The 14588-nt window shown below is 44.1% G+C and overlaps 1 long non-coding RNA gene across 1 annotated transcript; it reads left to right on the forward strand.

Moving 5' to 3' along the window:
• The first annotated feature begins 1519 nt into the window (after nucleotides 1-1519).
• LOC117796712 lies at nucleotides 1520-6347 on the forward strand. The gene is made up of 3 exons (XR_004621360.1): nucleotides 1520-2136; nucleotides 3011-3113; nucleotides 5664-6347. It is a non-coding gene; the product is annotated as an uncharacterized LOC117796712 (long non-coding RNA).
• Nucleotides 6348-14588: the final 8241 nt, after the last annotated feature.

Here is a 14588-nt window from a genome sequence, read left to right on the forward strand (position 1 = left end):
TGTTACTCATTTACTCAGACACTCCCAGAAGCTTCTCATCTCACTAAGAGTAAAAGCTAAAGTCCATACATTTACCTACAAAGCCTTCTGCAGTCTCACACCCTGTTACTTCCCTCCCTGGAACCATTTTCTGCACTTTCCCACTGACTCCTCTCCGGCTGTGCTCACACTCCTCTCCATCCTCACACTTGATGGGCACACGTCTGTCTGAGGCTGTTCCTTCTGCCTGGAAAGCTCTTCCCACAGATGGTCACCTAACTCACTCCCTCGTCTCCTTCAGGTCTGGGCTCAAGAGTCACCTTCTCAACAAGATTTCTCTGGCCAAAGTTGCAAAACCCGTGTGCACACTCCCAATTCCCTTCCCTCCTTTATTTTTCTCATAGCACTTATTTCCTCTAATATACTATATGTTTTATCAATTTATGTTTTTTATTTTCTTTTATTTTTTTATTTTATTAACTGCTGTATTATGCACTGGTGCATAGTAGGAAGTCAGTGAATACCTGTTGAATGAAAAAATGAATGCAGCACCTATGACCAATAATCTAGACTGGTCGTTTGCTATAATTAACCAGTGATACTATGGCAGTTTCTCCTCTTTAATCACTTATTTTATTATCTATGAATTACTTCATTTTGTTCTCTGAATTAGACCTTTTACATATCATTAGTGCACATTTAAATGTTTCTTTTTTCTCAACCACAGTGATGTTTTAAAACTTCAAAGCCTGGATGGCTCAGTCAGTTAAGCGTCTGACTCTTGATTGAGGCTCAGGTCATGTTCTCAGGGTTGTGAGATCAAGCCCCACATCAGGCTCCACACTGGTATGGAGCCTGCTTTAGATTCTCTCTCTCCCTTTCCCCATCCTTTACCCCATTCGTGCTCTCCCCCCTGCCCCGACCTCAAAAAACAAAACAAAAAAAAACTTCAGAGCCTAAGACCATCAAATGGTTCTGAGCCCACAGGAAAACCCTGAATTTGTGTTTTCAATAAAGATTCCCAGAACATGCAGACCTGCATTTGGGGACAAGTGGTTAAAGCTATTGGTAGAGATTTCTGAACCAACAAGCTAGGAATGATTTTTGTTTTTTTAGTATAGTTGACACACAATGTTACACTAGCTTCAGGTGTACAACATAGTGATTCCACAAGTTTATACATTATGCTAAGCTCACCCCAAGTGTCGCTGCCGTCTGTCCTGGTATATCACTATTACCACATATCTGACTATTCCTTATACTGTGCCTTCTATTGCCATGACTTGCTCATTCCGTAACTGAAAGCCTGTATCTCCCACTCACCCACATTTAAATGATTTTTAATTTACTTGCACGTCGATCCTTTTCAAAAAATAGTGTGGTGTATTTTAAAATTGGCAAAGGCTAATTCTGCTGTATTGGTAAGTGTGTGAAAGCTGCATGGATATAGTTTAAATTTCCTTAAAAAGATCAAATATATTATTTCTTTTTTTAAAGACTTATTTATTTATTATTTTAGAGGGCGAGGGAGTGGGAGAAAGAGAGACTCAAGCAGACTCTCTGCTGAGTGCAGAGCCAGTGCAGGCAGGGCTGGATCTTGCGACCCTGACGTCACAACTTGAGCCTAAATCAAGAGTCAGAGACTTAACCGACTGAGCCACCCCAGTGCCCCTCGAATATATTATTTCTAAAACATTTTAATATTGTTTCATTTATTAATAGGGAAACAAGGAAAAATTATGAGTAACTAAAAATCTCTTCACACAGCTACATACACTAATAATATCAATAATTAGGAATAGCTTAACAATGAGAAATCTTGACCAGAAAACTTTGCTAAACACTATAGATATAGTTTTATAGCAATAGTGACAGCAGGGATTTCTTTTAAGGTGGTGTTTTAACCCCATCTCTATCCTAAAGGTTTTGGAAAGAACAAAAGCTTTTGCATGGTTCACGAAGTGATTTTGAGATGTTTTTGAAAAGCAAGCAGCGTATGTTTTTCCCTCTTTGGAACTGGACCTGAGACCACAGGAACATGAGTGGAGCCCCAGGTCTTTCATGACTGTGCATCTCCAATGACTCTCCTGCTGGGACCCTAATAGGATTTATTCCCCTTACACCTTCATCTGCTCTGGCTCCTCATGCTGTTCTATGGTATTTAGTTTAATGAAATAACTCCTGTGATCCACGGGGGTGAAAAAAAAAAAAAGGAGCCTATCTTTTCCCTAAATAGATAGAGGATAGCCGAGGGAATTCAAAATTATGTTCTCTGCTGTCATTTTATGTGACCAATATTTGATGGCAATCCTGGATATGCTGAGCCAGGAAGAAGACAGTGGTCAATCTCAAAATCTCAGCCATGGCTGGGCAGACGGCATCCCAAAGAAGTCTATTTAGCCTTGATAATGTGGAAAGACAGTAGCTGGGAGGGGTTTGGGGTGGGGTGCGGTAAGAACTTGAAACAATCTAGTGTCCTTGGAATAAGCAAGAAAAGTGTATGTTTAACTAATGATGGACATAAGAGTAATAGACACTGGGAAGGTAATGGCAGTAGAAGTAAGCAAAATCCTCTTCTATCCTAGAGAAAAGGTACAGATAATGTCTAAAATGGATGCATCAGAAAATAAAGATATATTATTTAGAAATGTAAAAGTGACCACAAGAAAAACTTTTAATTATTTCATAAATTTAAAGAAGTTGGTTCTTGGGAGGAGTTGCTCCAGAGGACTGGAGCAAGGGAATCTTGTTTTATTATTATTATGATCTCTTCTCTTGTATTCTTGGATTTTTGTAACCAAGTATATATAGGTAATATATATAGTAAAAATATATATGTATATATATACTGTAAAACTTTTATATATAGTATAATAATATAGTATGATGTCTATAGTTAAAATATTTCGGTAGTAAATCTGACCCCCTCTGATACTCAGGTTGGGGCTGGAGAGAGAGAAGGAGGAGGGTCTGGGATATCTGGCCATGGAGCTGATATGGTATAACCGATTTTGCTGTTGGCCTTGTTCAGGTGTGAATGATGAGCACGAGGACTTGCGTGGCCTGCAGTTGTCCTGGTGTCTTCGCCTTCCTGTCCAGGTGTGGATGCAAGACAGGTGAAACGGCATGATGAGGTACGATTTCAAAACTGAGCTATTTCCACGTTCTTCGGATGGCCTGGGGAAATGGCCCTATCCTGGTCAAGTTACCTACAGAGATTATAGATGGGAAATAGCTCTGGGGAGGGTTGGCCCCTTTCTTTGTCTCAGCCCCCTAACAAGTTACACTTTGGAAAGAGAAATCTTGATTCTGTGCTTCCTGCTTATGCTGGAGTTGGGAGAGATACATGACTCTGCATAGCTTGTTGGTTCAGGAATCTTCTCTTCTGGTAGCTTTTACCACTTGTCCCCAAATGCAGGTCTGCATGTTCTGGGGAGCTTAATGAAAATGCAGATCCCTGGGTACCACCCAAGGCAATTCTCATACTGTAGGTCTTGAATAGCAGCAGGAACCCCTGGTGATTCTGACCGGGTGTGGGAACCACTGCTTTAATCCCGTCTGGTTTATGTAACCCTCACAACAATCTTAAGAAATAGAAGACCAAAGCTCAAAAACATGGAGTCACTTTCCCAATTGTACTTACCAGTGAAGTCAGTCCGCCATGGCGTTGAACATCCCCTCCTCCCAAACAGACCTCCTCCCCTAAAAAGATCCCTGATACGGAGGCTTTGCCAATGTTGGTGGTGTTGATACACTTCCTGTGGCTGATTTCAAGTTGCCCACATGCCATCCCTGAGCTGGGAAGGTGCTCGAGAGCACACGAATATTTCCACAATATGCAGACACAGTGACCTGAGTGGAGCTATAGGCATAACCTTACCGAGGAGCCTAGGTTATAGTCAAGTGCAGTAAAATAATTAGGAAGCGGTAAGTCTGGAGTATCCATTGCCTTGTAATATAATTTATTTAATTGTAGGTTTAATTTTTAATAATGACTGAGTTGAGCCCCTGGGTTTCACAGTCACCTGAAAGTTTAACACCTGGCTCTCATGAGTGCGCCAAGGCCGGTGTGCCTGACTCCAAAGCCCACGTACTAGCGTTTTACAACACGTGGGCTGTGAAATAGAAATTCTTTAAAATTTTTCCTGAAATGAGATTTTAAAGGTCAAATATGTTTGGGAAGTGCCACGTGGTTGATTCGCTTCTTGAAAACTCTACCCTTTAGACTGGTGTATTGTAGTCCCTAAGAAGTGCTGGGGTAAAGAGACTTGTTAACCTCAACCCCAAGCTTCCCTTTGCGTGGAGCCCGTGCGTGGAGGAGCAACGGGCGCTCCTTCAAGTCCACTTTGGGACATGCTGCACGTCTGGGGAAATCCTAGCAAAGTGATTAAGGCACTGGCTCTGGAGCCAGACCACCTGAGTCTGAATGCCGGCTCCACCATTTCCTTGTTGTGGGTCTTTGGGCAAATAGAAACTTCCCCAGCTACAACATAGGAATAATAGTAATTCCTATTTCCTATGGTCATGGTGAGGATTAAATGAGTTAGCATACAGGTAAAGTGCTTAGAGCAACGCCAAGCCCCTGAGAAGTACTGCCTGAGTATACACCAGGACTACCCTTGCTCTTACAACACTGGGCCTCTAGCCCAATCCTCCGTCTCCCGACTCACGTTTCCCAGCAGTATGGAAGGAGGCAATGGTCTCTCGACATTCTTTCTTAAGTTCAAAGCATTTCTAGCCACACTAGAAGCATTTAGGTTTTGTCGTTTTCTTCCCAGAACCTGACAACTCGGACTGTGATTTTAGATTTTACATTTAAATAAAATGCCCTTAATTAGAAACCATTTATATAGCCAGGGACATTGATTAGAGAGGAATTTTTTCTTGCCATCAAGAAGATAATGGTGACTTTATAGCAGGGCTCTTCCCTCTGAGTCCGCATCCTCAGGAGTAGGAATTGTCACCTCTCACAGAAGACTGGCTCCAGGGCCTGGCCTTCCTAGCTCTCCTGCATCCATCGCTTCTCCCCGGGCCCCTGAAGGGCACGAACCCCTCCACTGCTTTGCCTTCTTGCCAATTTAGCGAACTGCATTCTGCCTGAGTAAAAAGGATGGTGGTGAGGTGACCACACACGGAATCCCACAGGAGCTGGGTTAAGAGAAGCTAGCTGTGACTTCACCTTAGTTTCATGGAAATCTGATTTTATTTGAAAAAGAGTGAGTATGGGCAAAGGGCATGAAGACAGCACTCAAAAAAAAAAAAAACCACATAAAAGACCAACAGACATAAAAACATTTCTAACCTCACTAATAATAATCAAAGAAATATATTAAATTTAAGACAACGTATTTCTTACATCAGGGCAAAGCTATTTTTTTCTAATTGATAAAACCTAGTAGTGGCAAAAGTGTGAGGAAACCAGCATTCTCTTACACTATTATTACGGAGTATAGAATCTTTTTGGAATACTATTAAATACAAATCAATATTTGAAATGCATGTGTCCTTTGACACAGCAATTTGACTTTAGAAATTTATCGCAAGAAAAAATTGGGCCAGGAAGTAGAAGTGTGTGTTCAAAGAGGCTCAAAATGGCTCATAATTATAAAAAAATTGGAAACAAAACTAATGTATGTGGTAGATTACATTGTTGGTCTCTATTCTTCACCCCAATCTGCAGTCAGATGCCTTCATCATAAGCAAAGTCTGTTTCCCCATTCCTTGACTTCGGACTTGGCCACGTGGTGTGCTTTGAATGGTACATGGGCAGATTCTTGGCTCCAGAAGGAGGATGAGAGACATACGGAGGAGAGCCACCCTTGCCCCTATAGACAGAGCAGCTATAAACTGAAGCAGAACTACCCAGCTGAGGCCAGACTAAATCGACCAAACTCCAGCCAACCTGCAGACGTGTGATACGTATATAACGTTATATGTATCCATCTGTATCTATGTGTGGTATTTACATAGAATATGTATAATTATATGTTATGCATTATGTAGACGTCACTGTTTTAAGTCACTGCAACTGAAGGGTGACTTGTTAAGCAGCAGTTGCTCACCGGTGCAGTCCATCGGTGGCACGTGTATGTGGTACCAAACTGTGCCGCTGTTGCCAGGGATGGTACCATCTGTACTTACAGGCATGGAAAGATGTCGACTCAATATTGTAAAGTGAAAGAAATCAGATTTCAGAACACAGCCTGCCTAGGTACGATTTCACACACACAGATACAAGAATGGAGGTTTTGGTTATTTCTGGAGGGTGGGGATCAGGATTTTTTTTTTCTTTTCTCTGTAGTTTTGTATATTGCTTTTCATTTTTTTTTAAGATTTTATTTATTCATTTGCGTGAGAGACAGAGTGCTCACAAGCAGGGGGAGAGGCAGAGGGAGAGGGAGAAGCAGACTCCCCACTGAGCAAGGAGCCTGATGTGGGGCTCGATGCCAGGACCCTAAGATCATGACCTGAGCCGAAGGCAGAGGCTTAACCATCTGAGCCACCCAGGAACCCCTGCTTTTATTTTTCAAAGAGCACCCATGTTTTTTAGAATTGGAAACATGGCAACTGCATTGATTGTGAACTATACTAAGAGAACAAAAAAGATGAGTCCTTTAAGAATAAAGAGAAATGCAGCTAGGAAAAGAGAAGCCCAGGTTCCACGTAGACTTGAAAGGTGGGCAGAGTTCAGGTGTGATGTATTGAGAACTAGAAATAGACATAAGAGTAGTTAGCATTGATCAGTGCTCACTCTGTGTACGCTGAGAAGTAAACAATCTCTTGTAGTCCTTATAGCAACCCTATAAGGTCATAATTTAACTCTCCTCATTTTACAGAAAAAGAAACAGGTGCAGGGAGGATAAATAACTTGGTTTGGGTCACACAGCTTGGGTTTGAACCCAGGTCTGTCTCCAGAGCCCATCTTCCTTCCAGTATGCATGCTTATTCTCACTGCGTGGCTTTGAGGGAAGGAACGGCATGGAGGGGTGACAAGGAGGCACTAGGTATGGAATCCAGATACCCGAGCTCTTGGAGCTTGAGGGGCTGTGGCTAAAGGCTCAGTGGAGGGAGGGCATTATAGCACAGAGAATCGGTCAGAGAACCAGCCACAATCAGAGGTCCATCCTATCAGCACTTAGGAGCTGAGCGATTGTGCAGTTACCTAGGCGTCTCTAAACCCTGGCTTTATCCTTCCTTGAAAATGTAGAAAAAATAATAAATACCTCCTTCGTAGTCATGGGAATCACTCCAGTGCCTGGCACATGAGCCCCCAATCAATGGTTGCTAATATTTTAATGTAAGTAAAAGCACTTTGGAAAAACATAAAATGCTCAACAGATACTAATAGTTGCAAGCTACAATTTGAATGAACACAATACGTAAGGCCGGAAGACATTCCAGGGGAAGAATCCACAGGGCTTGGCAACTGGCTGGAACCTGCAGATGAATGAATGTGACAAGTTCAAAAGGTCACCAAGGTTTCAAATCTGGAAAAATAGTGATGATCTTGATGAAGAAAGCTTCCTTACTGATTTGTGGAAAATGTGTTGAGAAGTCTGTTGGTGGCATTGAAGGCTGTCTATGAAGGATATGTTCATTCGTTCATTCACAAATACCTATGGCGTGCCTGCTATGTGCCTGGCACTGTAGTATACTCGAGCACATTATGATCTGAGGCGGTGTGGGGGGGGAACAAATCTTAATCAGATGATCACCCACATAAATGTAAAATGCATCTGTGATCAATGCAGAGAGAAGAGGTACATGGGGTTATGAAAACAAAGAACCAAAAAATGTTTCCTGAGAAAGTGATGATTCAGCGGAGATCTGAGGGATGAACAGAAATTTAAGCAATTTAGTTCAGGTTGTCACTTTGCAGAAGTGTGATCAGCTTCCAAGAGGCAGTTTATATTTGGTCACGGAAATCAGACGTTCTTAAACTTGACTGTGCGCCTGAAGCACAGGGAGGGCTCGCTAGCATACCCCCTGCTGGGCCCAGCCCACCGAGTCTGAGTCGGCGAGTCCGGGTGGGGCCTGAGAGGTGACTCCAGTGCTGCTGATCAGGGGCCACAGGTTAGGAACCCCGCTGTAAATAAACACCCATACCACTTGCCACCTCGCAGAACTAAACACGAGCCACTTCTAACAAATGTTTTCCAGGTTGCTCACCACAAAAATCAATTTCCAAAGTCTTTTGGTTGAAATGTTTTTACACCAGGTTGAATGTTAACAGTACGTGTTCAACCTCTTTATTGAAAAATGAAAAAACAAAAAACACCACCGTAATCGTAGCCTCGCCCTGCAGTTAGCTCTGGGTGAACAAATGTCAAAGCACGGAAAACAATGCTAATGGAATCTTTGAAGGGGAAGAGGAATGCCTGCCCCCAAGGCCACTGTGGGTGCAGAGCCAGACGAGGGGCCCCCCCGGGGCGAGCTGGCCGGGTCGTGGGTTGGTTCAGGATGATCCTATGATTTCTGGCATGGGAATTCTGTTCCTTGGAGGCTGGGAAAAGGGAAAGTTGTCAACCATTAACCACTGATGTATTTTAATACTTTTAATTTTTAATACTTTAATGCACAAGAAATGCATGAATTTATCCCCTTTCTAAACAACCAAAGCACTAGAGATAAGGCCTTCTCAGCACTCATTCTCTTCCTTTCCCCAGAACTGATTTCTGGTGTCAGTTTGGTGTTTATGTTTCCAGACCCTCTTCTATGCAGTTTCTATGGGAACAATCGATTCTGGTTTCCCATGATGCTATCAAGCTCTGCGTCGTTCCACAACTTACTCCTTTTTCCACTCATCAGTATGTCCTGTGGATTTTTCCATGTCAGCTCAGAACTCCAACCATGCTCTTCTTATTTTTTGCATATTACTGCATAAGATAGAACTAACTTAGGACAGGCATTTAAGCTGCTTCCTCTCCTGCCAGTTTTGCTGCCATTTTGTTCTGTTTTTTTCAGTGCCTACAAGCAACACTGGAGGGAACATTCTTGTACGTGCCTTCCCATAGACAGATATGGTGCTTCTTGAAGGCACATGACCACAGAGGCCCAATATTTGAGTGTTTTATGTTTTAACAGATATTGCCAGGCTGGCCCTCTACTCCCACCCATGGGGGGCACTGCTTCCTTATACATGTGCCAATAATTGGTAATACCAAATGTTTCCGTGCCACCGTGCCAAAAAAACAGTATTTCATTCATGTTTTAATCTCCATTTCCTTCATTACTAGTAAATTTGACCATATTTTCATATTTCTACTGTCCATTCAATTTTCTTAGCTGTGAGTCACCTAGTCATGATCGTTCTTTCAGGTTAACTTTCTCCTATTGATTTGAGACATTCCTTATGTAATCTAAACGGGAATTTTTGTCTATGTTTTGTGAACACTTTCCCCTCTGTGTTTTCATTTTAGCTTTGTTTATGGATGTCTCTTCTAGGATGGAGAAGTTTCATTTGGGAATAGTCAAATTCATCATCCTTTTCCTTTTAAGGGCTTTGCTTTCTGCATCTTGTTTAAGAGGGTCTTTATTCCCGTCTTCAACTATCTTGGACCCACTTACGTGAATAATCTTTAACATCAGTGAGTTGTAGAGCCAAATGTGATCTCACAGGCAAGACAGTCTAGTCATTTCATTGTAAAGCTGAGGAGGTGAGGCACAAGCAGGGAACGTGGTGTGTAAGGCTAACACAACTCCCGCCGTCCATAGCTGAGTGACAGAGCCAGGCCTTGAGCCCAGGGTTGTAGATCTCGAGGAAGGTGACTCTAAATCGTTCCCTGATGCACCACCATGACCCTGAACAATCTTATACAGAGAGGCCGCTGACCAAGAAAAAGCTTCATTACAGTTAGTACTGGGGACCAGAAGGTCAGAGGGCTTGGGGGAGATGCATGCCCCTCCCCAGAGCCAGGCTGCCTGTCCCCTCACTGAGGGGGAGGCAGCGTGGCTCTACTACCTACAAGCTGTATGACCTTGAGGAAGTGATGTGCTGCCTCAGTTTCCTCATCTGCATGGTAGAGATCAATAATAGCACATACCACAAAGGGTTGCTGTGAGGTTATGTGCAATGATTTATCCATAAGGATTTAGCAGGTAATTGTGTCCAGTAAATATTAGCTATTATTAATAATAATAACAACTTATCATTATTCTTGCTTGTTTCTGGAAACTTCTGTAACTTAGGTTTCTGAGGCCTCACCAGCTCATGGGTGCCTGTTTTGGGCACCTTTCGTCTACTCCTCCAGATCCCACCAGCCCACTTTGGACTCCAGCCACTGTGCGGTGACCAGTTCAGCATAGACTTCAGCCTGCTTTGAGCAGGAGCACCTGTCAGTACCTCCCGTTGGGCTACCTCTCATGCCCCAGGCCTTCTCTGACAGCCTGGGTGGGATGCCTGAGAACCTGCTGGAAGTGCTGGGCAATTAACACCCTCGGGCCACTGTGACCAAGAGGGGACTGAGCCAGTAGACAAACGCTTCCCCCTTTCATCTCTGGGCACAGTCCTGAGGTGCATGCCATTAGATTCCCAGAAACTCCCGTGCATCATGGGGTGGCTGACTCCACAACATATCCTTGTAGTGTATGTTTCACTTCCACTTGTCCCTCCCTCCTGCTCCTTGGGATTATGTTCCCAAATAAACTAACTTCATGCAGGCCTTTATCTCAGGCTCTGCCTTCAGCGAGCCCAGGCTGAGACCTAATGGGACAGAGGTATCTCAACTGTCACATGTTGGTCTCCAGCACAGGACCTCAGGCTCAGCCCCCCAATCCAGCACCTTCCTCCTCCCACAGTATTTCTGGGAATCCTCAAGGCCAGCTCCCCTGTTTCCATGAGACTTCCCCACGTGTTCTTTTTTTTTTTTTTTTTAAGATTTTATTTATTTACTCTACAGAGATAGAGACAGCCAGCAAGAGGGAACACAAGCAGGGGGAGTGGGAGAGGAAGAAGCAGGCTCATAGCGGAAGAGCCTGATGTGGGGCTTGATCCCATAACGCTGGGATCACGCCCTGAGCCGAAGGCAGACGCTTAACTGCTGTGCCACCCAGGCGCCCCTTCCCCCACGTGTTCTTTGCTCTGGGACCCTCACTGATCATTACTGTCTGAGAAGCCACGGAAGGCACTCTGTTGTCCCTTCGGGTCCTGCCTGTGCCTGGTGAGGAGGTCGTCCTCCTCAGAGCACTGTGTTCTGGTGTTCCCAGGCCTGCAGCCCGAGGAATGAAGGCAGCCCTGCATTCCTGGAGCACTCCCTCAGGGAAGCCACAGGGCAGTTGAGAGGACACGCCCTCTAACCATCTCTTGTCACCTACCCATTTGGCAGGCGGCTTGGATCCGTCCTGCAAACGGCTGCTCCAGCTTACCCTTCTCCTTGCCCTCTTAGGGCCTAGACACAAGTCTGTGGGACCAGGCTGGTGACCAAGAGCCTGGCAGACACCCTACTCCCCTCCCCAACCCTATCTTTCCCCCTAAACAACAGCCTTTTCAGGATTAGGAAACCGAACTCATCTGTTTATCTCACAGATATCTGAACCCCGTTTTCTACTATAGCCAGGACCCTGGTGTACTTGAAAGATAAAGGGCCCCATGCATTTTACTGGTACTGATGTCTGCATCTCAGAAAGAATCATTTCACTGGGCCTGAGACACACCTGGTAATTTTCATTCACTGGGACTTGGCTTCCTTTGTACCCCTCCTCCAGGCAAGGTTGGGAGTTCCTTTTGCTATCAGACAGAACCTTGTATGGGATCTGACTCCCGTCTATGTTGCAATCATTTCTAGTGCTGACACTCCCATCAGACTGGCCAAATCTTGAAAACAGGCTGTCTTCCTTTGCCTTTAAATTCCCAGTTTACAGCCTGGCACTTCTAGGCACTCAGAAAATGTTTTTGAAGTGAATGAATAAGGTGATAAGACATTGAGATCTTCTGGGAAGTGGAACTATCACTAACAGATGGATTCAGACGCAGACCAGCTCGGTAAGACGGGTAGCACAGAGGCACCTAAATGCTCAACTTGTCCCTTCCTCTAGGCTGTATGCTTCATGGCAGCAAAGAGTCCATGCTTACTGCTGTATCCTCATACCCAGAAGAGAGCTTAGAACCGTATATGCCCCCATCAGTATACAGTGAATGAATGAATGAACTCAGATCTACTTCCATGTCTTCTCTCTGGAGACACTAACTGGCTTGATTTTCTGGTTTTCTTCCCCTCCCAGGGAGGAGGGGGGGAATGGAGCTAATCTTCGTTCCCCACCTCCCAACCCAATGGTGTACTGCAGATGCATTTTTGCAGATGTAAGCTTGAACCTCAATGTCAGGCAAGACAGAAGTGCACCCCAGAGAGAACCAGGGGGAGCAGTCATCCAGAAACACAGTGCTCTGGATGGGCTGAGAACACGTGAGAACTTGGCCACTGAACTGAAACTGTAAGGCAGAAGGTAGAGGGTACTGTGGTATATTTTTTTTCTTTTGATTTATTGCTTTTGTAAGAAGTGGCTTACGTACCCAGAGAATTATGAAGATAACATAAAAATCACTACACATCCTGCAGTCCCGAGGGAACCACTGTTAACAAAGGAGCATCCTTGCAAGTTTCTGGATGCATGTGTTCGGTTACATTCACCTACAAATGACTGACAACCAAAATGATGACGATGTACACATGATCACAGCTCATTTCTCTCTCACGTGGACATCTACATAGGTGGTTCAGGATGGGCAAGGATCTTCACCATGTCAGTCACCCCGTCTTGTCACTATATTGTATGTGGCCTCCATCTCATGTTCCCAGGGACAGCATCTGCATTCTAGAAAACACAGGAAGGGGGAAAAAAAGATTGCAAAGGAGGCCAAAGGAATATATATATTTCTGCTTATATCCCATTGGCCTGAACTAAGTTACGTAGCTGCAAAGGACGTTGGGAAATGTAGTCCTTGTTCTGGCAGCCATCTGCCCAGCTACAAATCCTATTACCATGAAAGAAGGGAGAAACAGATATCCAAGGTATCTGGCAGTCTCTGCCATAGTGCTTATGCAATAATACATAACAGGATCACAGGGAGTGTAGTATAGATTACAAGCTCTGGAGATAACTGTGGGTTGAAATCTGGCTTTGCCACTTACTCTTCAGTTTACTTGTCTGTAAACTTGGGCATTATAACAGAACAAACCTATTCCATAGGACTGTTGTGATAATTGATGAACTGGTGTATTTAAAAGGGCTTAACACAGCGCCTGACAATAAGCTCTCAGTAAAGTGGCCTGTGAATCTTCTTTTCTTTTTTTTTTTTCTAACACTCCCCAATATGGCATGGATAAAGTTCTAAGTCATCATCTGTAAATTTACTTGTCTTATCCTTTTAATGACTTCATAGGATTCCATTATGTGGCAAGAACATAACTTATTTAACTAGTCCCCCCTTGATCACCATTTTAGGTTGTTCCTAATTTTTGCCATTATCAACGATACTTGCATCAACATTATTTTGTCCTTGCATGATAATCTCCCTAGGGTAAATTTCTGGATATGGGATAGCTGGGTAGGGTTCATGCAAGCAATTTTTATAAGTAATGACATTTCGCCAAGTGTGGGTATTATTAACAGCTAGCTCCTGAGGACGTGGGAACATTACAATATAGCCAAGTTTTGAGAACCTACTATATGCTGAACCTTGTGCTAGTTGCTGCAGAGGGTCCAGAGATAAATAAGCCATGCCCTGAAATCAGGGAGGAAATAACCAGTCAGGATTTGTGAATACAAAATGCGGATGCTGTGCGTATTGATGACCTGGGGCTCGAGCTAGGATGGGAGTCTGAGAAGGTCTCCCTGAGGAAGTGCTATTTCACCTGGGACCTGAGGCCCAAAACATGTGGGTGTGGGGAAGGGGAGGATTGGAGCAGGAAAGCATTATCCAGGGGGAAAGGAAAATGTGTGTGGAACAGATAAGATAATAGCTAAGAGCATACACTCTGAAGCCAGAGTGTCCAAGCCTGGCTCTGCCTCTTATTATCGGGGAACGACTTCTTTATGCCTTGGTTTTCTCATCTTTGGAATGCGGGTGATAGTAATTATAGGGTTATAACCAAGATTGAAGAAGTCAATGCACAGAAGCATTTAGAAGAGCTCCTGGCACTAGAAAGCACACTGTGTCAGCTGGTATTAATGCTTCCATCTTCCTGCCTTTGCTTAAAAGTCCGCCAAGACTGAGAGTTCAACAGTCAGCATTAAAGTCACCCATTTGTTTCTCCTGTTTTCCCCAAGGGTTTCTTCTTTTGTTCTTACAAACTTTATTGCTGAACACCTCCCAGAGTGTAAGCAAAATAGTCCCAGACCCAGGCTTCAAGAAACAACTCTCTGGTGGTGAGAGATGCTTGAAATTAAAAACCTCACACAAATAGAAACCCATGCTGCTATGAACCAATTTGTGTTGTGTAGAGAAGCACAGGGTCACCTGTGAGGGCTGATCGGGGCAGGTCCAGCGAGGATGTGACAAAGAAGCCAAGACCTAGGAGACTAGGGGGTTAGGGGAGAGAGGAGGCCGGCAGAGGGAGCAGCCTATGGAAGGACCCTGAGAAGGGCTGGTGTAGCACAGGGGCAGGACTGAG

Source organism: Ailuropoda melanoleuca, chromosome 16 (genome assembly GCF_002007445.2).
Source record: "Ailuropoda melanoleuca isolate Jingjing chromosome 16, ASM200744v2, whole genome shotgun sequence".
NCBI lineage: Eukaryota > Metazoa > Chordata > Mammalia > Carnivora > Ursidae > Ailuropoda > Ailuropoda melanoleuca.